This window comes from Artibeus jamaicensis, unplaced genomic scaffold (genome assembly GCF_021234435.1).
Source record: "Artibeus jamaicensis isolate MK-2021 breed Jamaican fruit bat unplaced genomic scaffold, CSHL_Jam_final scaffold_916, whole genome shotgun sequence".
Lineage (NCBI taxonomy): Eukaryota > Metazoa > Chordata > Mammalia > Chiroptera > Phyllostomidae > Artibeus > Artibeus jamaicensis.
Window position 1 is genome coordinate 9354375 of NW_026522059.1, and position 23987 is coordinate 9378361.

Consider the following 23987-nt stretch of genomic DNA (forward strand, 5'->3'; position numbering starts at 1 on the left):
AAATATGTCTTTTATGTTATTAAAACAACCAGATGGACTTTGTGGCCAACCCAGTATTTGCCAGGCACTGCATTCAGCACCTGCTCTTATTAGGAGATGGTTGAACACACAACATCCAACATTGGACAAATGAGTCAGACAATTTATTAGTCATATAATCACAGGCAATGGGGGGAGGACACCACATGTCAGTCAAGGGCATGGCCATATGAAGGGGTGCCCTCAGGAACCCAGTGAACAAGTAGGGTCTGTGGGAGGCAGACATTGTAGTATCCAGAGCGTGGGGGGGCCCCCTGGTTCTGGTGGGAGGATGTGAGTGGCTTGTTTGGATAATTTCATGGACTGGCATACAAGCTGAAACCTGCCGTCCCAGAGATGGGCAGAACTGTGCCTGATCCTTTGATAAGGAGGACTGTTTAGCTAGGGACCTTTATTCACAAGAGCAGAGTGGGGAAGGAAACAAGGTTAGACCATTTGAGCCCTTCTGATTTTACAGCAATAATATTGAATCTTAATTTTAGATCTTATACTACAACTGGGGAGTAAATGGTCATCTGATTATCCTCCCACTAGAGAGCTAACGGTAGGCGAGGCAAGAGTGGATTTTATGTTGGATTGTATTCTTGTGCTTCCAATTTATTACAAGTCTCTCCTTTTCCATTTCTCTATAACCCAAAGCCCAGGGGAAGTGATACAAACTCAGTGGGATTGTCACAGAATAATGGGTGCACCTTGCAAAAGATTATCTGATGGATGGCAGTAAATCATGAGCTAATATTCTGAGCATTGTGCTAAGCACAGTGAGAAATCCACAGGGCCTGCTTAGCTGAACTTGACATTCTAGTAGGGGAGAAAAATCTTACGCATGGGAAATGATCAGCCAAAATGTGTTTATCATAGAAAGAGAACTAGAATCAATGTGTCTGAACCTAGCTTGGCCAAATAACAAACTGAGGGAATTTGGTCAAGCCATTTTTACTCTGAGCCTTGGTTCCCTGTTTATAGAAGGTAGAGAGAAAGCTATAATGCAAGCCACATTGAAGTCCCTAAATACGTTGTCCAACTTGACTTGAAACAGCATCTGGGTTCCTAAGAATCCCAACATTTGTCAAAAAGTCAAAGTGACCCTGTGTCTCTTAGGAATACAATTTTTTTGTGTGTTTGTTTTGTAATATTTTTCTCAAATTTTTCCTAATTATGAAAACCATTCTTTAGGCCATTCAATAAAAAATATAGATTTAAAAGTAGGTCTGAAATGGAAACTTGTAAATGACACTAGACGTGAAATCACAAGGCCTGAGTTTAGTCAAGTCTCTGCCTCTAATTAGATCCATGACATCAGACAGGCCATTTGGCTTCTTGTCCTTAACATGGAGACAACAACACTCTCGTAAGAATAAAATGACAGCACCTACCTAAGTCACCCAACACCCAACCCAGCACATTCTGGGTGCTTAGTGAGTCAAATCTGAGCTCGTAATATTTGGGGGTTAGGTTAGCATAGTAAGTCTTCCGTTTTCCATTAGGAGTCATCAGATAATCGTGGACTCAAGTGTCTTTCCCCCAATGGATATACAGACAGCATTTCAACTCTGTAACTCAGGCCTCTCCCTAGACTTGATTTCTCTGCTACAATTCTTATAGCCAGGAAGGTTTTCAATCAAAAACACTGACTTTGCTGCTTCTGAGATGAACACAGTGCCCCTTACACCGTGAAGGAATAAAGTTCGCAGACAGAATATCTAGAAAATGGGGAGGGAAATCTCTGCCCAGTCTTGGCACTGGGCATTTTGAAGAGGCACTCTCTCCAATATTACACGTGAGACACAAAAATGATGAAGAAAGGAATACCATCTACTAAGTTCCAGGCATCATCCTTATATCAGCCCAACATCACTGATAAGAAAAACTCAGGTTTCACAAGGTTAAGTGGGTGGGATTTCAAATGTGTTTCTAATGGACACAAAGGAAAGTCCATTGCTGGGGCTAGAACCCTAGTCTCTCTCATGCTCAGCCTGACCTTCTTTCCAATATGTCAGGATGGATGGACTGTTTTATTTTAAGTGCTTAATGTTAGAATACTGATCTGGAGAATCTAGACCAAAGTCCTGTGATGTGGGCATATTATTCACTGATAGATGATGTGCTGAAACAAAGAACTGAGTTCAAATTCATGATATAAATTAGAAGTGACATCCTGAGCTGCTGAACCTTTGTCAAACAACTTTTACCCACTGGACAGCTTGACATCTCCTAGCGGAGGCATCGGCTTGGGGGACTTCGTAAGAAGAGAGGAGAAGAATGGGTGGTATAAATCACATGCATGAATTACTGGGTGCTCAATAGCTCATGAAGAACAAGCCTTTGTGATATGTGGTGTCCCTCATCTGAGACCATAGGGTGGTCATAAATGCCGCAGAGTAACAAATGACTATAAAATCTTTGTGGAGCCAGCGCTCCACAAAGCCAAACTCCTGAGCTTCAGCAGGAGGAAGGTCGAGCTGCTGAATGACGGAGGGCAGCTGACTGCCTGCTGTGTGAACTCATCACTGCTTCTTCAACCCACTTTCACCTCCCAGTGTCCCCAAAGGAACTGCTTTTCCCAGAGGCCCACCATTTATTTCACCTTTTGTCTGTGTTGTCCCCTTGCCTAGAATACTCTATCCTTGTAGCCGGAGTGACGTGCTTTAATATTCAGTGCAAGCACCTCTTTCCCAATTAAGCTTTTCTTACTCCATCCAAGTTCATTGTCCTCATCTGTACTTTCCCAATTTCCCATGCATATTTTCTCCGCGCACTCGTAATGCACTAATAAGAATGATTATAATTGTCTTTATGTGCTTGTCTCTTCTACTAGCTTCTGAACTAGCTGAGGTCAGGGAATCTGTCTTTTCTTTTGAAGTCCTCATGCCTAACCTGCAGCCTATATACTGTGGTTCTCCAGTTTTAGTGTCTACCTGAATCCTACAGACCCAGAGGTTTCTGCTTCAGTAAGTCTGTGGCAGGGCCTGAAAGCTTACACTTCTAACAAGTTCCCGGCTGATGCCAATGGTGCTGTTCTGAGGACGAATTTTGAGAACCACTTGCCACTCACCGTAGTTAGTTCTTACTAAATACACGTGTGTTACATCGCCTACATGGTTACAAGTATCTGGTATGGAGTCACCCAGACCTTGGGTTGAAATCACAGTTCTCCAAGCTGCATGACCTTGGACAAGTGACTTAAGCTCTCTGGCCTAGGTTTCCTTATCAATGGGTGCAGTAAGAAAACACTGAAGCATTTATTAGCAGGCTGCACATGGCCTCAGGCTCCTGATGGTTCTGAGCTGGACGTGGAAGCACCAGGAGGAGAAACGAGAGCAGGCAGGTTGCAACAGTTCAGTAATCCCTGAACGAGCACCAGCCTCACACAAGGAGCCCAGCAGTGCCTTTAATTAAATACTACACACATTTACTTACTGAAGGATTTTATTTGCTTAACATAAACTGATAAGAGATCAGTAGGGCATGACAGCCTCCAGGGTGCTGGGAAGAATCTGTTTTGAATTTTTATACATCAATCAAGCGAGTCATACACACCCCCTCTTCAGCGAGGGCTTGCAGAATTCAGTCTGGTGGGTTTTCCACCAGGGCTTACTACTAAAACCCTCTCATTAATAAGTAATCAGCCTCTGCTGATCTGCTCCCACGCTGCCCTCCAGAGCAGCTGTTTCCCCCAGTGTTGCGATTTAAGCTCTGCTAACAGTGATGAAAACAGATTTGTGTTGCTTCTCTCCTCATTAACCTTATTATAGAGTTTGGCTCCCCGGATACTACTTTGAAAAAATATACCTTATTTAGAAAAGGGTGAAAACTTTTTTTTCCACCTTGGTTGGCTTGATAGTTCTCAATAGCTGGACAAAGAGTAAATGAATTTGGTCAATTTTCAAATGATGGGCTCTAGAGGAGGAGAGGCATGGTCCGTAGCCCAGCCTCCAATTTTTCCTCAGTGAAGAGAAACTTAAGAGAATAATAACATAGAACAGCAGTTGAACTGTGATGTATAAAGCCAGGCGCAGTGATTTGTGTGCGGTAGGAAGAGACCAGGGACGATGCTACACTTGGTACACCTCCTGTACCTCCTACAATGCACAGCTTAGGCTCCTTTCCCCCCACCCCCCACCCTCTCCACCCCTCCCAACACCCACAGTGCTAAGGAGGACCCTGAACTAGACTGGAACTCCTGGTTCCCAGAGTAAAGGATCTGGAGCATCGGTGGGGCTATAGTCCTCCACGCCCATTTGAAATGCGACCACAGTTTGTCCTGTGGCAGCTCAGCAGGCGAGTCTCATCTTTTGGGGCCTTGTCTTGGCCACCTTAAACTTCTCTAGGTAAAAATCAGGAAGTCGTCTGTCTCCGTGCTACTCAGAGGAGAGGTTATAGCTTCGTTTAGGAGGTCAGGGGATGGGAGAGGGTAGGGAACATTTGAGCTGAATCCTAAAAGGTCCGGGGAGTCAGCAGGAGAAACCACCATAGGCAAAGGTCCAGGAGAAAAAGAACTGGTATGTTTGGGGAACCATCAGTGATTTAATATGACCAGGGTGGGAGAATGGTAAGAGCTGTGGACATATCAGAAAGCTCTTTGTGCCCAAGTAAGGATTTTGGGTTTTATCCTCAAGCCAATAAGTAGTCAGTGAACACTTCTAAGTTTTCCACACGTTTGCTCTTTCCCAGCAACTCTACCTAGAAACTCAACACTCTTGCCTCAGGAATGAATCTTGCTGTTATCACTACCTTTTTCTTCAAGGATTAAAGTCCTTCCCCGAACCCTCCTGCCTTTGTGAATCCCGAATTCCTCCCCGCCCCCGCCCCCGCCCCCCCTAAGGCTGTGTGTGGGCTACCTGCTTGCTCTTACAGGTATTATTTGTCCTGGATCCTTGAGGCCAGTTTGTTTTTTCTTAAAATCTTTCTGTTTCGTGACTCCCCTGTTACTGTGCCCTCCGGTGCAAGCTGACCCTCCCATCTATGCGGGTCTTCTGGGGCAGCCCTCACTCTCCCCAAATCATCAGCCGGCCTCACAGGGCGTGTTGCACTCAGCCCACCAGATCACCACCCCTTCCTCTCTAGGGTGACCAGCTGTCCTGGTTGCCTGGGACCGGGAGATCTCTAAAAGTGGGGTTTTCCAGTTTAAAACCAGAAAAGTCCGGGCAAACCAGCGTGAGTTGGTGTCCGCCCCTACCCATCCTGCAAAGGTAAGTAGCCACGCCCACCTAGTCCTGAAGTCTAGACTGTTTCCAATTCTCCCTTGACTTTTCTGCGATGTTTAAGTCAGGCAGTTTTGAGTTTTCAGGTAGCTTTTCATCATCCTCTCACGCCCTGTCCCAGCTTCCCAAACTGGTGGCGCCGCCAGGCAAAAGTATAATTAATTAAGCACAAAGGCAGGGTGGAGATAACCGTGAACAGTTTTAAACCCAGCCTGGGGGAAATCAGTTGTCAGAGGTTCAGGAAGACCGGCTGCAGCTTGGGTGTGGTGATAACCCTTCCCTAAACGCGTTTCTGAAAGATCGTTTTCTCTGTTCTGTCATTTACTTTTCAGTTAGAAATAATAGATATGTCCCGGCATCACCTTCGGCCTTGTTCTATTTTTCCAATGCCCAAGATTCCACTGCAGCTAAACTTTGTTTACATATTTCAGTTTTGAGGAGAGTTCGCCTCAGGCAGGAGGAGGATGTCAGGTAGGATTTGTTTTCCTACCTGATTTCCCTGCCTGATTGCCTGCTTTCATTTCTGGGGCTACAGAGAGCCTGACCCAGCAGTGGACCAGGAAACCCACAGGTTTTCCGTACAAATGCAGAGGATGAGAAGCTCGCTGTCTCTTTGTAACAGCTTGAAGATATTTTGCTTAAATCTGAAATGTGCTCAGGTAACCCGTTTGAAAACACCCATTCACATGCCTACTCTTCACCTCTCAGGTGTCTTCGTGTTGAACTATATACCCTTCGAAGCAAGCTGATCCCAGACATACTTAAAAATCGAGCCCAATAATAGGTATGAAATGGTTGTAGCTTTGGTCAGCACATTGGACGTCCATGTTTTCTAAGAGAACTGGTGGGATCCTAGGCTCACCACGATCTGGCCAATACCTGTCTTTCCACGTGTATCACCCCATACACACGCCGCTCAGCCACACAAAACAGTTCTCCCAAACCCGTTCTGCCATTTCATGCCTCCATTCCTCTTCACACTTACTGCTTTCATAACCCAGAATAGCCTCTGCCCCCCCTTCCTTGCCTGCTAAATGCCTACTGACTTCCTAGGATGCGTTTCAAATAACATCCCTAAAGGTTTTCTGGACTCCAGCAAGAAATTATTTATGCACGCCTCTTTGCTCTCTCAGCCCGTTGAGCCAGCCTCTGGGTGTCAGACCTCCAACTGGAAGCTCTGGAGCCGGTGCCCAACTGGAAATGTCTGGGAGCCCATAGAGACCTGGTGTGGCAATGAAATGGAGTGTCGGCACGCGGCAGCTGAAACCCCATGTGAAAGGGGAAGCTGGACTCCTTTGGGTGACTCCTCAGAGGAAAAAATTATTTTTCGCTTTCACTTGATAGTCAATTGTGACAGCTTATATTTTTTTGGTTCTTCAGTCCCCTTTCCCCTGAGTCTTTTCCCAGTAGCGGGTAAACTCTGTTGCTGGTCATAGTGGTGGACATGTCTAGAGGTCCTGCCAATTATAGAACCCCATCTCTTTCAAAGCAGTGTGATTGGTTCACACTGCTGTAAACATGACTCAAGCAGTCAATCAGAATCTTTCCTGGGACTGATATATAAATAGTGGGAAGAGCCACTGGGGAATCTGGTTCAAAGTGTGAAAAAAGGCCCAAGCCAACTCGAGCTGCAGGAACTGTGGGCTGTTGCCATGGTAGCAGTGACAGGCAAGACAAGCTGATGATGAGCAAGTTCCTTGTCTCTAAATTTCTGCCTATCTCCCTCTGGTGCCCCCTGGTGGCAGAACCCAAAAGAAAGTCAACTGGCAAAGGGGACATTTAGTTTGCAGGGTTCAGCTCAACCTTATAGAACAAAGTGTGGAAAGATGATTTGGAGCTGAGAGTCAGTAACTTGTACAGAGAAGAACAGACAAATTTACTTATATGTTAATGACTCAAATTCTCAAAACTGGCCTGAGAAAGGGATCATTGTCCCCACTTGCATTGAGAGAATAGAATAACTGAGTTACTTCCCCTAGTCACACCACAAGGGAGAGGTAGCCCCAGCAGGCCAATCAATGCTGTCTTTGTGAATCAGACAGGATTGGTGCCTGTTTGTGCAGAGTGATTGGAGATTTCAGAGTCACCTTGTCCTCATCTCTAGGTGAAATCAACTGCGAGACAGGTCCTGAGATTGTGTGATTTAGAGTGCTGACTATATGAGGGTACAAAGTCCCCAGGAGAGAATCTAACCTTTTTCCCCAGGCCTCCCACCCCTCTGCCCAGACAGAGGTTATTGCTGTAGTGTGTCTAAAACCTTGTGAGATAAGATAAGTTCAGCTTGGGGAGAGCCAGAGATATATTACTTTATAGGGCTTAAGCCAATTTCAATTGTGTTTCCTTAGTCTCACAAGATAAGCAACTTTGAGCTATATAAGGGAGAAAATTAAAGCAACAGACTGTTTGGCACCAGGGAACTCAAAAGATCAAAGTCCCTTGACACCAAGAAATCGATAATATCAAGGGGCTTGTTCTAATGGTTCAACACAAGACAGGGACCTTTGCACCCCATTATTACCAGGGCTTCCTGTCTGTGCTCTGCAAACATCTGTGAACCCAGAACAGAGGGCAGCTCTGTACCTGACACAGGAGACTTGCCTAGAAATAAGGATTTAAAGATTATTTATCTTTAGAGGGGAAGGGAAGGAGAAGGGGAGAGAAATATCAATATGTGGTTGCCCCTTGTGCATCCCCTGCTGGGAACTGGCTTGCAACCCAGGCATGTGCCCTGACTGGGAATAGAACCGTGATCCTCTAGTTCCAAGGCCCACACTCAATCCACTGAGCTACACCAGCCAGGGCAAAGTAAGGACTTTAAATAAGACCTTTCAATTCCACTTTGCTTAACCATTTTGGTTTCCTAGAACTCCACTAGTAAGGCTCACGTTAGTCTAGCCAGAACACAATAGCCTACTAGTCACTCGGGACTGTTTTTAACTGGCCACATGGAATGACACCGCCCTTCAGATATTGGTCAGCTAATGTAATCTGGGATTCATTGCTGCTCAAACAGTTTAAAAATGGTTACATTTATGTGATGTAAATTCATCCCAATTTTTTACCAAAGGAGTAAAGTGCTGATACATGCTACAACACAGATGGACCTTGAAAAGAATCAGTGACATACTGGGCCATACTTGTAAAAAGCCAAGAACTTAACATAGACTAAGAAGAAAAAAAGGTGCATGAGGTTCAATGGGAAAGGAAAATAGGAAATATGTACATGAAATAGAACTTTTCTCTCTTCTTTTTTGCCCTGACTATTTTTGTTACAACACTTATGACCAGCGAATGTTTTGTTGTATGAATGGTGTATCATCGTATATTTTTAATGGACTTTGTCAGACAAAGTCTAAACTTCAGTACACTTTTTTTTAGGGCAGCTTTAGATTCGTGGCCTAACCCTGTCCACTCCTCGTCTAGTCCCAAATCTAGATCTCATGCTAATGCTATGAATTGGAGCAACTTAAACCACATCTCTACCCGGAGCCACAGGAAGGCTAGAAATGCATTGTGGGGTTTTACAGTTTCTGAAATTTGGAAGGCATTCTAGAAGGAAGTACAAATGAATGTGGAGCAAGTCAGTCTCTACATTTTCCACAGTTTCACAGTGTGAATAAGAGATTAGAGAGAAGCCAGGTTTTGAATCTTTGACCAGGCAGGACCTTCAGTCCCCTTTTATTATTTTTAATCATTTGAGTCAGGTGATACATCATTCTATAGGGCTTAAGCCAATTGTTGTTTTTATGTCATTTGCCAGAGTTCTCACTGACACAAACTTCAAGCTTCCTTCCAAATCTAGTGTCCTATGATTCATTTTACTTTGCTCAAGAAATTTACCAGAAATGTTTTGGTGGGAAGGAAATGCAATATTAAACAGGAATGACCTAGATCAAAACTATGAATAAAGTGGAGTCTGTCTCTCTCTTTCCCGTTTAGCCTACTATGGTCCCTCAGACTTACGTTGGTTTACCAATGTAACATACATTACCATTCCTAGAGGGAGCAGAGTACCCTAAATGGGCCATAGGATATTTAGTCTGGCAAAAGTAGAAAAGGTTTAAGCACTTTTAGTACTTTGGTAAGAGGTCTCCAGGCCTGTCTAACTATGAGAAGCTCAATAGAACAGGTCACAAGGTATAGACAGAGGGGTAGTTGACCTGAACTTCTTTTCCTTGGGTGAGACAATGGAGATAAGGGTTTGGAGCAGATGACAGTACCCAGTAGGAAAGGTATACTAGGTAAAAAGGAAATATGCTTTTTCTCTCCATGCAGCACAAATGTACTTTTATTAGGTTCTGGGACTACAAAGACAAATAACACAGAGCTGTTAAAAGAACACAAGGAAATAGTTCCCCCAATTAGGGAGAGAGCAGTAATATTTTAGAAAACACATTGAGGACAAACTTGGAATTTCACATTTGCATTGGGGATGAATCTTTCTTCAGAGAGTAGAAAGCTATGCTTTTGGTGAGATTTCCTCTGTTATATCTTCTCTTAATAGCATTTTATTACAGTTGTGCATAATTATTTGTGCAACTGCTTGGTTAATGCCCATGTCCCATGATAAATATAAAATTCTATAGGGCCAAATATGTTATCTAACTTGTTAATAGCATATTTCCAGAACTAGCACACAGCCTGGAAAATAAGTAATTAGGTAATATTTTTAATGTAGTTGAATGAAACTATTGTCCTGATTTCAAAATCAGGATAATTGCAAAAGTTAGATGCCATTACTTTCCAAACTTCCTTCCCCCTCTACCTTCAAAGCAAAATCTTCCTTTCCTACCAAACTCAAGATGAAACAGAATAGCGTCTTTCACACCTAAAAATTCAGAAGCTTAAATATCTGGAAGGTACTATGCTTTCTGTCACATCCACACTCGTTCCCTAACTACCATAAATGTACATCTGCTGTGTGTCTGATACCTACATATTGGCTTTAATGATATGATTTAGTTTACCCTCTATCATTATCTCCTAAGACTGTCTTCTAAAATAGACACCATCATTTTATAGATGAGGAAACTAAGGCCCAGAGAATTTAAGATAGAAATTGATAGAGCTCAGATATAAACCCAGTTCCTTTTACCGGTAATTCCAAAGTTGGAGTCTGTCCCAGGCTGGCTGGGCATATCATTTCCCAGAATGAATCAGGCCAAAGCTTCTCCTCCTCCTGATTTAACCACAGAGTAGCTGATATAAATTGTATTTTATCTCTGGCCCTAGTAGTTTTCAAATGGGATTTCTAGCAGTGCAATAATTGTCCCCGAATCCCATTACAACCAAACAGTTTGGACAAATGAAGAGGTTTATTCCGGTGGGGTTTTATGTGATGTAGGAAAACCCAACCTCTCTCCTCTGAAAGACAAGACAGATGGTACCCATTCTGGTGATAGGTCCCACACCGCTGTTTCTGGCAGAGACATTTTATTTTAACTCTGAATCTCTAAAAGTTCCTTGGTTAAGTCATGGCAAATGGTCTTGGGTTTGGTTTGGTTTTCAAGGTGGAATGGTGGCCTGCACTTTTAAAGTTATGATCTCTCAGAGGACTCTCCACCTCTTCATGATGCGGCACAGTAAGAGCCGAACACTTTTATTTTTAATTTCCCAGTGACAATGGCAGTCTAGACAACTCCGATGAAATATGCCTTTGAGTTGCTAGGTAGTTCCACAGGAGGTAGGAGCATGTTATGTTTTGATGCAGACACGCTCTTTAAAGACAAGATGCAGCAACCTCATTTTTTGCAACACCTGGTGAGAAGGCAGAATAGAATTGTAACTTTTCAGATATTATAATGAAAAGTGAAGGCCCTAGTCAAAGAACTTTATTTTTCTAGCCTAAGTTTTGCTGTGCTTTCCAACATCTGAGGCTCGCCGGGTAGAATTCCCAGAGCTCTGTCAATAATGTGGCTCACTAGCAAATTTGAGATGTTTTCTCAGCTGTAACAGAGCATGTTTGCACACAGCTCCCCAAGGGATCCAAAGAAGTCTGGAGGTTTATATTAGCATTTGGAAGACTGTGATTATTTTAAAGTTTTGTGAGAAGGTAGAGAACACTTAGAACTATTTGAAGCTTGAGTACACTCCCACCCAACTATTTCATCCAGTGTGCCGTTACCAAAAGGTATTCCTCTACAGAGAGGCCACAGAGACTTGGAAGAAAGAGTAGTTTCAGATTCATCTGGTCTCATTTTAATAGCCTTATGTGGTCTGACCTACACATGAAGAAAGACCATCAAAGGCATCCATTAACAAGGGTTGTATTTTAAAATCCATCCTAGTTAAGGAAGCTGGACTTTTGGGAGCTGTTTGTCCTGTATGAAAGCCCAGCACTGCATATTAGTGAATGACATGTACAACACCTACATGTGAATGAAGCTCAGGCATAGCTTCCTAAATAGGATGTCTAAGTATGTCCTCACTTTGGGAGACATTGGAGTCTATATGAAAATTCCACCATCTTTTAGGAAAAACACGACATAGCCTTTGTTCTTTACAAAACTGTGGTCCTTGATCTTGGGTGATAATGCTGTATACTATACAATTGTACCAATTTTCTAACAGAAAACATGTCAGAGTATATATTCTGCTATGTATGGGGACCAGGAAAGAAGTGGCATAGAGTCAGGGTTAAAAACCACAGACCTTGAAATCAACAGGCAACAGATTTAATTCCAGTTTCTCAGCTTCTGTTTTTGTTTGTTTGTTTTTAAAAATATTTTATTAATTATGCCATTACAGTTGTTCTATTTTCCCCCTTCATTCCCCTCCACGCTGCACACCCATTCCCCCACCATTCCCCCCCTTTAGTTTATGACCACATGTCTCAAGTTCTTTAGATTCTATATTTCCCATACTATTCTTGCCCTCCCCCTATCTATTTTCTGTACCTTCTCCCCCCTTCTCCTTTTCCCACTCCCCTGTTGCTAACCCTCCACGTGATCTTCATTTCTATGGTTCTGCTCCTGATCTAGCTGCCCTCTTAGTTTGCTTTTGTTTTAGGTGTGGTTGTTAATAACTGTGAGTTTGCTGTCCTTTCACTGTTCATCTTTTTTATCTTCTTCTTCTTAGGTAAGTCACTTTAACATTTCATATAATAAGGGCTTGGTGATGATGAACTTGAATTTGATCTTATCTGAGAAGCACTTTATCTGTCCTTCCATTCGAAATGAAAGCTTTGCTGGATAGATCAATCTTGGATGTAGGTCTTTGGATTTCATGACTTGGAATACCTCTTTCCAGCCCCTTCTTGCCTGTAAGGTCTCTTTTGAGAAATCTGCTGACAGTCTGATGGGAACTCCTTTGTAGGTGATTGTTCCCTTATCTCTTGCTGTTTCTAGGATTCTCTCCTTCATTTTAATCTTGGCTAATATAATGATGATGTGCCTTGGTGTGTTCCTTCTTGGGTCCAACTTCTTTGGGACTCTCTGAGCTTCCTGGATTTTCTGGAAGTCTATTTCCCTTGCCAGATTGAGGAAGTTCTCCTTGATTATTTGTTCAAATAAGTGTGCCATTCGTGGCTGTTCCTCTTCCCCTTCTGGTACCCCTATAATTTGGATGTTGGAGCATTTAAAGATGTCCTGGAGGTTCCTAAGCCTCTCCTCATTTTTTTGAATTCTTGTTTCTTCATCCTTTTCTGTTCGGTCATTTTTTTCCTCCTTCTGGTTCACTCCTTTGATTTGAGTCCCAGTTTCCTTTCCATTACTATTGGTTTCCTGTGTATTTCCCTTCATTTCAATTAGTTTAGCTTCCATATGTTCTTCTAATTTGTGACTAAAATCAACCAGTTCTGTGAGCATCCTGATCACCAGTGTTTTGAACTGTGCATCTGAAAGTTTAGCTATTTCTTCATCGCTTAGATTTTATTGGCTCTGGGGCTTTGAGTTGTTCTTGAGCCATGTTTTGATCTGTTTGTGCCTGTTGTGTATGAGGAGGTGAGCCTTAGTTGTTCACCCAGGCGGGGCCACCCAGTTACTGGTTTGTGATGCTGTATGTGGGGGTGGGGTCAGAGAGGGACAATGGTGGTTCTCTCTGCCACTTTCCACCTCTGGGGCCTGCGCGGTCTGTCTCACCACTGCTAGCTCCTTCACCGGTTTATCTGCGCCCGAATGTGTGATAAAGGTCCGCCCTCGGTGGGTCTGCCCACTTCTCCACACCTGAAATCCGCCCACACCTGCTGGTGCACCTGGGTAGCGCACCCAGGTCAGTCTGGTGGATCTTTCCTGCCCGACCCCGCTCTGCTGCTGGCTCTGCCCCTCTTACCGGTTTGGCTGAAGGGTTTGTTATTGTCAGACTTCCGTGTAGTTCAATTTTCTGTGGTTTGGCTGCATTTTTGTTGTTAAAATTTTGTTGTTTTTAAACTTGGTTGTGTGAGAAGGTGCAGTGCTTCCACCTACGCCTCCATCTTGGCGGAAGTATCTCAGCTTCTTTTTTATGCAACCTGGGACTGGTAGCCTGCCAATAAGCCCACATTTATAATGCAAGGATTGTAATGCTATCTTTCTTACGGGACTATTATTGGAATCAATCAATGTAATGTATGTACAGTGTTTAAATGATTACTGTCTTGTGGTGGACCTTCAGTTCCTGGGAATGGCTGTTGCCCTCACTTAAAGGGTCAAGATCAGTGTGTCCAATTGACACAGCCTTTGGCTCCCTCCAGAATGACTGACAATTTTCTAAGTCCATCATTAGCTTTTCTATGTTGCAATCACTTCAGGTATGACTGCTCTGATGGGAAAAGAATTTACATGAATCTATTATCATTCACTTAAAGAACTACTGAAATTAAAAAAGCCCTCAGATTTAAATAAATGAGTGATGATCATACACATTCTCACAAATACAGACCGAAAAGCGCCTATTAAGATTACTTTCTCTGGTAGCCCTAGCAAGCATTTTGCTCAAGAGGATTTTAAATTTCTCAGGGGATCAAGAAGAGAGAAAGAAAGTAGAAAAAAATACTTTCTGCTCTCAGGCAGGAATTCAAAGAGGAAAAAGCCATTCTCATGTTGATCTTTTACCCTGGATTTTTACGAAATAGACTTAAAAGATCCCCTCTAGTTTTTATTTTACTATTTTCACCCTCTGGGAAACCAGGGGAAATTGCATAAGCAAGGCCTGATACAAACTTCAAGCTATGTATTAAGAAGAATTAGAATAAAGACTAATAGGCCTTCTCAGCTGCCTACCTCTCCCTCAAGGCAGAATCAAGATTCTATTGTGAGTTGTTCCTACTGGTTTAACAATTTTCACATTATTTGCTAATTAGTTACTTAACTTTCTCTTTGTATGGTGTTCCAAACCATTGTTGTTGTTTCTTTTCTTTTCTTTTTTTTTTACTCAGCCAAAATAGTGGCCTGGGGGACTCTATAAGGTTATGATTATTGGGCCCCAGCTGTCTTTGGAGAACGAATAATATCTGGAGCTGTGGTTATCCACCGGGGTGGTTTTGCCCCCTGGGGGCATTTGATAGCTATTCAGAGACATTTTTGATCCTCATGACTGGGTGCTGCTACTGACATCTAGTGGGTAGAGGCCAGGGATGTGGCTAAATATCCTACAATGCGCAGGAAAGCCCCAGAACAAAGACTTATGTAGCCCGAATACCACTAGTACCAACGAGGTTAGGAAATCCTGGTCTGTAGTGAAGACCTGCTCAGGGCTTTGGTCAAAGAAAAGTACCCATGCTAAGGCTTCAGTGCATATAACTATTTCAGCCACCTTGCAGGGCAGCTGATGTCACGTATGGTCAATCAAGGGTTTTACACAATATCGGTCTAGACACCCTTCTAAGTTTAGAGCTCATTTGGTTAACCAACAAACTTTCTCATGATGCCCCTGGGAGAATTACGTTGCAATCCTTAGAAATTAATTCAAACTTTAGAAACTTCATTCCTGGGTTCCCCTTGCTAATTGATAGAAGAGACCAGCTTTCTGCTTTCATTTCTTTATTTCTTCATGATAATTTTATTTCTGGGCCTATTGCTTATCTATAACTTTTGGTGAGGGCTACTCATGGTTTCCCAAAATTTGAATCTCTGAGTAAATAGTTTAGGGACTTAGTGCTTCTCCTTGATGTGGGCTCCTCAGGAAAATTGGTCCACTCCCTTTTCAGAATTCCTTAGGAAATTAGGAGGTATACTCTTGCTAAAGAAGAAAATTCTCAAGTCCTGCCGTACTTTTCCCTGAGTCATAGGCAAAGAGATTGTGGATTCTTGCCATAATCAACAAAGTCTTCACTAACGACACGAGCATAATTTCTAAGTAGCTGCCTCACATGACACCCCATTTATAGAAACCTCTAAAATAAAAGGATTTTAAGAAGGTCGCTACCAGTCCAGGTACAGATTGAGTTTCCAGTTTTGACCCAGGCATCCTAGGCTACAAGAGAATTGGTGCATCCAAGGAAGACATTTTCTACTGACAGGTATTTGGTACTTGGTAAATAGCTTACCTGCCTCACCCCTTATAAGAAAACTCATCAGTATGATGCCTGTTGGTCATTCACACCTCAGGATAAGTAAATACAACACTCATGTCAATTAGCTTTCCTTCAATATCAAAGGTATTATTGTGATCAAGGATGGGGAGAAAACTCCCAATTGGCGTTGCTTTCAATCTCACGGATGGATGACAGTTAATGAGACAAAGAAGGAAAGAACAGTCTCCTTTTCATAGAGGAAGAGATGATCATTTAGGGCTAGAAAGAAGAAAAAGTGATAAAAATTCGAGGCGTGGCTAGGAACCAAGTGAAAAAAAAAAAAAAACAGAGATGAGGAAAATTAGGATGCTTTCCTTTCCTATATAACTTTTCTTCATGATCTCTTTCCACGGGATTTGCTTTCTCTAGCACACATTCTGTTCTTTAGACCACGCTCCATTATCTACAATATCCAGAAAGGGTAGAGAAAGGAGGACAGGGAAATCAAACTTTTTTTAAGCCCAAAATCTGTTCTACTAAATTTTCTAAAGCAAGGTCTATTCTGAGAAGCATGATTAAGTATTTGCCAGCAACACTTTGGGGGCCTCTTCAGGACAGCCAAGATGTCGAAATTCTAAAGCTATCACATCATTCTTAGACTGTGACCTTCAAGGAAATTAATTGTCACTCCCATTCATCCCTCCTCGAGGACACCCCAAGTCTTCAGGTTTGGTGGTGTTTCTGGCCGCATCTATGTGAATTTTTAAATTGTTAAATCTTAGTCGAAGAGCGTCAGTGTGAAATGAGATTTATGCCAGCCTGTCTAATGGGCCTGAGAAAGCAATTCAAATATTATCCCAGCCTGGATGCTCTTGCATCCACCAAGATGAAAATTAAGTACCACACGGGCTCAAGATGAGTATTTCCAAGGTGAAGTCTACCCCAACTCCCATTCTCCCTTTCTACGTTTTCCATGATTAGATAATAAGCATTCTGCTGAGAGAGAACATTTATAATTCTACGTAATGGGGTGCATAATACAAAAATAAAGGGAGGATCATCAAATGTGTCATATCAGTCATTTTAATATTATTACAATGCTCTATTTCTGTACTGTTTTTCCCTTCAAAGCTGCAGTGACAGCCCCTTAAAAAGTAAATTTATGAAGCACCTTGTATGTTCCAGATGCTTTGCTCATTATTCATGAGAACACAGGATAAAAACAGATAGGATGTCTACCATCAAGACGGTGTGAAGTGCAGTTTCTGATAACGATGAAAGACCCGTGTCAGGGTGATGTGGGAGTTGTTACATCCAGAAGTGAGCCTCAACAATCTGTGCCACAAGGAGTTTAGGAACTGAGGGGCTCCAACATTTCTAGTTGTTTTGGGGGATTCTTTGAAAAGAAGGTAAACTTTTTCTTAGGAAGCAAACTTAGGCAACACTCTAGGTTTTTCTGTATGACTGTTCTGCTGCTTATTTAATAGGTTTAAAGCATGAGTTATTGAGAGTTTTGCCTTAAAACAGTTTTGCCTGCTATTAAACTAGTTGTACAGCTCTGAACACATCACTGAACCTCATTTTCTTGGATTATAAAATGGCAACGATGAGACCAACTTTGGAGGTTCTTATGAGACCACTTTTTAAAAAATAACATTGGAAAAGCTTTTTCGCAGTGAATGGCTCAGCTGCCTCTGGATTGGCCCCGTAGCCTTGATTTTGCATTTATGGTCTTCATCACCAGGTTTTTCTTAAGAGGGCCAAAAAAAGAAAAAGTGAACAACCTTAATTAATTACTTCTTTTAAAAGGTCTAACTAAACTAAACAAGTCTAACTGTAATAGATGTAACTATTGCTCCCCTCAGCTTTCAGGTGTGGGTGTGAGAACAGATGTAATGTGTGGCACTTCCACGTGGAAAAATGCAGTTGGTGGCACTGACTGGGGTGTCACTCACCCCTCTCAGCTGGGGTGACAGTGGAGGTCCCACTTGCTGTGGAGACTCTGCACTGAGCGGTAACACAAAACACAACTGCCTCGGAGAGGGACCCAAATCTGTAGCAGACTTTTTGCACAAGTGAGAAATAAACCTTTGTTGTTTTTATTAAAATGTGGAGATTAGCATAATAAACCTAAAAAAATATTGCTGGTAGCTTCACATTAGTAATCAGTTTTCAGATGAAATTAAGATTAATGCATTATTATTAATAAGGGACTTCATGCTGAAGCTAACAAAGAAAAAATATCTGTGCGCTACCTGGAGACTCCAATACATTCCTCTCTGAAGCATGACAATATCTGACTAAAATCTCAAATAATAAGCATCAATCATCAGAATTCTGTAATGAATTGTAAGCTCCATCTCAGATGGTGCTCATTATGTATCAATAGATAAAGATGCGAAGTCTAAAAAAGAATAAAAAATTGGACTGTGGCACCCCATTCTTGCCAACAATGCCATCTGGTTTGGTAAAATTAATTCTTGAATGAGAAACTCATGGAATTTCCAAGATAAACTTCTTGGAAACTTTTGGCAACCAGGAAGTATCCTTGGCCAGAACTCCGTGAGCTGAGAAACTGCTCCAACAAACAGTGTGGCTTTCAATGTCAATGCCGCGCATTAACTTCGTTTCTTGGTCCCATCACCTTCATGACTCTGGACCCGTGTTTCCCAGCCACAGGAAGGAAGTGTTGAATGACTGATATCCAAGGTCTCTTTTAACACCTTATGAATCTATAACATGTATGTTCAAATGAAAAATAAAATATAAACCTCTCTCTCCATAAGCTAGAACTTGTTACTCTGGAAAAGTTAAAGCACAGGATGAAACCCGGATATTTTTCTCAACTTAGATGCTAACCAATCACAGAGAAGTACTACAAATTACCATTATTGCCTATTGAGTACAAGAGTGAAAATACTCCTGAGATAAAGCCATCTTGAGTGCTCGCTTCGGCAGCACATATACTAAAATTGGAATGATACAGAGAAGATTAGCATGGCCCCTGTGCAAGGATGACACACAAATTCGTGAAGCGTTCCATATTTTTAGGTTGTGGGGAGAAGGGGTCCTTAGTTCACTGTTGGTGGGATTGCAGACTGATACAACCATTATGGAAAACAGTACGGAATTTTCTCGGAAAAATAAAAATCGACCTGCCTTTTGACCCAGCAATTCCACTGCTAGGATTATATCCTAAGAATCCTAAAACATCAATGTCAAAGAACCTATGCACCACAATGTTCATAGCAGCACAATTTATAATAGCCAAGAGTTGGAAGCAACCTAGGTGCCTGTCAGTAAATGAATGGATCAAAAATTGTACACAATGGAATTCTATGCAGCAGAGAGAAGGAAGGAGCTACTACCCTTTGCAACAACATGGATGGAACTGGAAAGCATTATGCTGAGTAAAATAGGCCAGGTGTTGAAAGACAAATACCATATGATCTCGCCTTTAACAGGAAGCTAAACAACAAAACAAACAAGCAAGCAGAATAAAAATAAGGACACTGAAATAAAGAACAAGGGGACAGTGACCAGAGGGGAAAGGGAAGGGAATTTAAGGGGAAAAAGGGGAGAAATTTGGAGGAACAAATAGGAAGGACACAGGGACGAGAACTAAGGGAGGGTGGAAATAGGAGGGAGGTGGGGAGCATGGGGCGGGGGGGGGGGTGCTGGGATGGGAGAAATAGACAAAAAACTGTACTTGAAAAAAAACTAAAAAAAAAATTTTAAAAAGCCATCTTGAGGGTACATCGGGCTCCTCCTCATCTTTTTATATCCATGTAACATGCTGTTGTATGTACAGAGTCAACTGTGTTCCAAAACTGTTTACTGAGTTGGTAGCTGGAGTGATAATTTCGTGGTTGGTTACATGGAAAAGACAAACACTGACGATATTCCCTTGGCAGTTTTTGTCCTGTGTGCGTAAAATTTACCACATAACATGCTTTTTGTGATAAAAACATGGTGAGCATACATTTTAAAGTGCTTGAATAAATAGAATGCAATAGAAAGAAGTAGGTTTCAAAAGACCTTAGTTGCATTAATTTATGATGTGATTTTACATCTTCACCTGTAGATGCAACTTCACCTACTGAAGCCCAGTAAGGGTTTCTGTGAACCTGAGAGATGAAGCATGAAGAATCTTTGAAAAATGAAATATATATTGTCAAATACATGTTTGCTTCCTGGTTGCCAAAGAGCACCTTATAGTTATGAGAGTAAAGGTTCTTTTCTCAAAAGCAGTGACCCCAAACATCCTTTGTGAAAGCAGGAAATTATCTAGCAGTCCCTTGAAATACGTATTTTCCGTAAGCTTTCTATTCTTCCTTTAGAAGAGTCGCCATTCGGAATTTCCTTGTCCTCAAAGTAGACGTCACTGTTACTTTTCCTGCCAGTAACCTTTTTTTTTCTCTCTCTTTGAAATTCTTTGGTCAGAGTTCACTTCCCTTGCCAAACTCTAGATGTCACTGTGTCCCCAGCTCCAATCTGTGGCCTGTTTGTACACTCACTCTCGGTTATGTCATCCAGACCTATGATTTCAGTAAGATGACCACTGCCAAATTTAGGTCCATCTTTTACCTTGACCTGGAGTCTACACTCTCATTTCATTCTGCTTACTCAGCATATATAGTTGTGTACGTAACAGGCATCTCAATCTCAACAAATTCATCCACTTGACACCCCCAGGTCTTTTCTCATCTCTGCAAAAAAACACCAAGCACCCAATATCTAACTTTGGAACTCTTCTTTGACTTTTCCTTTTCTCCCACGTTCTACATCCGGTCTAGCCATAAAATTCTGTCTACTTGCTCAGCTCCCCTATTTCCTCTCTCCTTGATGACTGCATGAGCCATCCACCTGGTCTCTCAGCTCACATTCTTACTCTACAGCCAGAATACTTTTCACCATGGACATACCCATCTTTTAAACAGGTTAGCCAGATCAAAGCATGGACTTTGCCCAAGGTTACTCCTTAAAGGCTTCCCCCTCTTTTCTGTTTTCTGCACTCTTTACTGGCTTTCTCTAGCAATACCTCCTTAAATTCCTGCCCAAGAATCCTTAGTTTTGGGTCAACGTCTAAGGAACTCACTGAGGAACTCCCTGACTTGCATGACTGTGAAGTCTACCTCCTAGTCTCTCAAGCAGGAGTAATGCCCCATATTCCGAGTCCCCGGTACTGACTTAGATGCTAGAGAAGCCAGGGTGTGCAGGTTCTCAGGCAGCGCTGTCTGTAGTTTTAAACCCCTTTCTTTCTATTGTCCCTGGCCCTTGGGGATTTCCCATACTTTCTTGTGCACTCAGAAATGCATTTAAAATACATTTGTTGTAAATTATCCAGTATGTGTGCATTTTAAGGCAGTTGAGCTCTTTTCGGGATACTTAGAGCGTTATGCTGCTGGAAGTATAAGACTTTTTGCTCATTATTCTTAGATTTTAGGTCAGCTCATGTGTTTTTGGTCTTTCTATCTTATCAATGGATTTAAAAATACATTTGTCTATTAACATCCCACATGTTTTGTTTTATATTCTTTCATTGTCATCTAGTTCTGAGTATTTTGTCATCTACTACGTATCTTCTTTAACACAGCCTCTCTGTAAGCACATTATTGGTTTAAAGATATAAATAACTTAAAACTCTACCCTTTTGGACATTCATTTCTAACTTTATATATTTTGTGTATAGGAGACACTGTATGGGAAAATGTTAATTTTTAAGAACTGTTTAAAGATAGACTTGTGGTATGGTGCGTGACAGATTCTTGTGACCGTTCCAATAATTACAGAAATTTCTCCACATATCTTTGTATTATCTTCATTAATCTACCCATACAATCTATAGTATGATCTTTTTATTTTCGTCTGTTTTTTCTATCAGTGTCTGAGAGGGATATATTAAAACCTCCAATTACACAGTTAATCACTACATTAATCTGAGACTTGTTGCTTCAACATATTTCGAATTTACATATAGTTAGTTATATGTGCGTCTTTGCTGATTGCTTTATCTTCTGGATCTATTACTGTTTTTCAGAGTAAAAAGCATCTCTCTTCCTTGCTGATAATGATAATGCTCGTGCCACAGATCCTATCTTGTGCTGTATTAAAATTGCTACTCTATTTTTTCTGCTTTACATTTGCCTCATATTTTCACATTACCTTTGTTTTTCACTCCTGCCTGTACACTAAGTATGTCTCTTACAAAAAGTGTCTTACACAAATCAGCAATGAAATATGAGTTTACTATGTATTTGTTGTTATTGTTTTTGCTCTTGTTACCTAATATGGTCTGAGTTTTGCTTTCTTTAACCAAAGAGTTTAACCATTTTTTGTTCATTAAAATTTACTTTACATTCAGTATATAGTATATAATACAGGGCAGGGCAAAAGTAGGTTCACATTGTAAGTATGTGAAACACATAGTTTATTTTTATATTATTATTTATTATTGTATTACTTTTCATACAAACAACTACAAACCCACTCTTGCCCTACCTGTATATATATTAGGTGTGTATCATAATTTATTTTTGTCCCTTAATTTTATGTTTTTTAATTACCAAGGTCATTCTGCTTTTAGTTTAACTTCTTTCTACCTTCTACTACAGATTGAATCCCAATTTAGTAATGTTTACACTTCAATTATTTTCCCTTTCCATGCTCAAAGTTTAACAATATGTCTATTTCTCTCAAACCTGCTCTCCCACCATCACTCTTCAATTTCTAGGTTATCGAAAATATTTGTACAAATAATTCCTTATTTAAGATATAACACACTGTATAAAAATGTTTGATTACTTTTATTTCATGCACTTTATTATTAATTCCAAGGTTTATGCTTTATCTTATTAGGGTATGTCTATCAAGAGCTCATTCAAGGAAGTTTAATGTGGTCAAATTCCAAAAAAATGCCGTGTGCATTGGAATACTTTTTTCATTGGGTTTTTAGACGGGGGCTGAGTTCAATGTAAATTCTCAGTCCCAAGTTCTTTTCTTCGAACACTGCAAAGATGCTATACCACTGGCTACTGCTAAAGCGCTGATGTTGAAAAGCTGGGCATCATTCAAGAAGTTAATCTCTTTTGGCTTTCAAATGCTGCATTTGTAAAAGGACAAGGCTATTGTAGCAATCGTGTGTAAGGGGGTTGTATTAGTTAGAAACATTCCTGGTGGCAAGGGACATATTTTTTATTAAGAATGGATTAGTAGACATATGGGAATTTATGTGTCTCATGTAAAAAGAAGTCATTAGGCAAGAAATTCTAAGTTAGCACAAGAGCCCGAAGTCCTTGAATCTCTGGTAAAGGAATCTCTAGTTTCCCCATCCTTAAAATGAAGGGATTGCATAAAACAGCTACTAAAATTTCTTCTTCACCCAACAATCTGTTGTTCATAGAACATCACACAGTATCATCTGAGAGCCTCGTGATAATCCAAAGTTTTCAAGAAAGTAATACATCATGCAGTTTGATAGAAGCATTTAATGAAACGAGGTTTTTTGTTTTGTTTGTTTGTTTTGGTTTTGTGGTATTGTTTTATGTGTGCGTGTGGCTATTTGTTTTTGTTTTGTTTTGTTTTTTTCCTCACAAAGGCTGACAGATTACTCAGACAGGTATACACAGGGAAGAAAATCTTACAGAGGTCCCTACAGTTCAAGGTCTCATTTTCATCTTTATTTAAAACAATATTACTAATATATCCAGTGATAGTACAGCTCTGAAATATTGGATTCCATTACTAAATTTATGTGAGACTGACCTATAAATACCAGAATGACTATGTATTCAATTACGATAAAAACAAAATAGGCAAGTGAGCTCCTTGCCCGTCTCTGCTCATTGCATTCTGTTTCTATGGAAAATTTAATGATATAGGCATATTTATTTTTAGAATGTGGCTTGATGAGCATGGGAACAGAGCCAAGACAGGAAGATGTGGATTCATTCATTCGTTCACTCTTTCAAATATACTAGTTTAGAGCATACCATGTGGTAGAACTAAAATATGAGGGTTGAATTAAAATATAAGGGTGAGCAAATTTTTATCTGAAGAAAAATGTACATCTAATAAAATGCATAAATATTAATTTGGGGCTCAGTGAATTGTTCAAGTCTGTATCAGAGTGCCTTCCATATCTAGAAATAGTATTTCCAACAACTAATAAAGTTCTTTGCTGCCAATATCTGGCCCCGATTATTTGACTGTTATCCTGATATCTATAATATTAGGAACATTTTGTCAGTTCTTATACATCATATTCAATGAATGTATAGTCTTTATTCTTCTGTGTCTGTCTTCTTTTTATGAAA

General features: G+C 41.0%; 1 long non-coding RNA gene and 1 other non-coding gene across 7 annotated transcripts in view; one reads left to right on the forward strand and one right to left on the reverse strand.

Moving 5' to 3' along the window:
- The window catches only part of LOC119064832 (uncharacterized), a 48572-nt gene that overhangs the window by 12001 nt on the left and 12584 nt on the right, over positions 1-23987 (reverse strand). The window lies entirely within an intron of this gene.
- On the forward strand, positions 18615-18721 carry LOC119064869 (U6 spliceosomal RNA). The gene has a single exon (XR_005085506.2). It is a non-coding gene; the product is annotated as a U6 spliceosomal RNA (small nuclear RNA).